This window comes from Sinocyclocheilus grahami, unplaced genomic scaffold (assembly GCF_001515645.1).
Source record: "Sinocyclocheilus grahami isolate Dianchi unplaced genomic scaffold, SAMN03320097.WGS_v1.1 scaffold13542.1, whole genome shotgun sequence".
In the NCBI taxonomy this organism is placed as follows: domain Eukaryota; kingdom Metazoa; phylum Chordata; class Actinopteri; order Cypriniformes; family Cyprinidae; genus Sinocyclocheilus; species Sinocyclocheilus grahami.
Genome location: NW_015514956.1, coordinates 2,787 through 3,065, shown reverse-complemented (window position 1 = coordinate 3,065; position 279 = coordinate 2,787). Strand labels below are relative to the sequence as shown.

The 279-nt window shown below is 47.3% G+C and overlaps 1 protein-coding gene across 1 annotated transcript in view; it reads left to right on the top strand.

Annotated features, from left to right (window-relative positions):
• Positions 1-279, top strand: part of LOC107579017 (ubiquitin-like protein 7) — a 3,884-nt gene that overhangs the window by 828 nt on the left and 2,777 nt on the right. The gene's annotated exons all lie outside the window — the stretch shown is intronic.

Genomic DNA, 279 nt, shown 5'->3' with positions numbered 1-279 from the left:
CTCACTCTAACACACACACACACACACACTCTAACACACACACAAACTCACACACACACATTCACTCTCACACACACTCTCTCACACACACACTCTCACTCTCTCACACAAACTCACTCTAACACACAAACTCTCACACACTCACTCTCTCACACACACACACACACACACACACACACACACACACTCACTCACTCTCACACACACTCACTCTAACACACTCACTCTCTCTCACACTCACTCACTCACTCTCACACTCACTCTCACACACTCACTCAC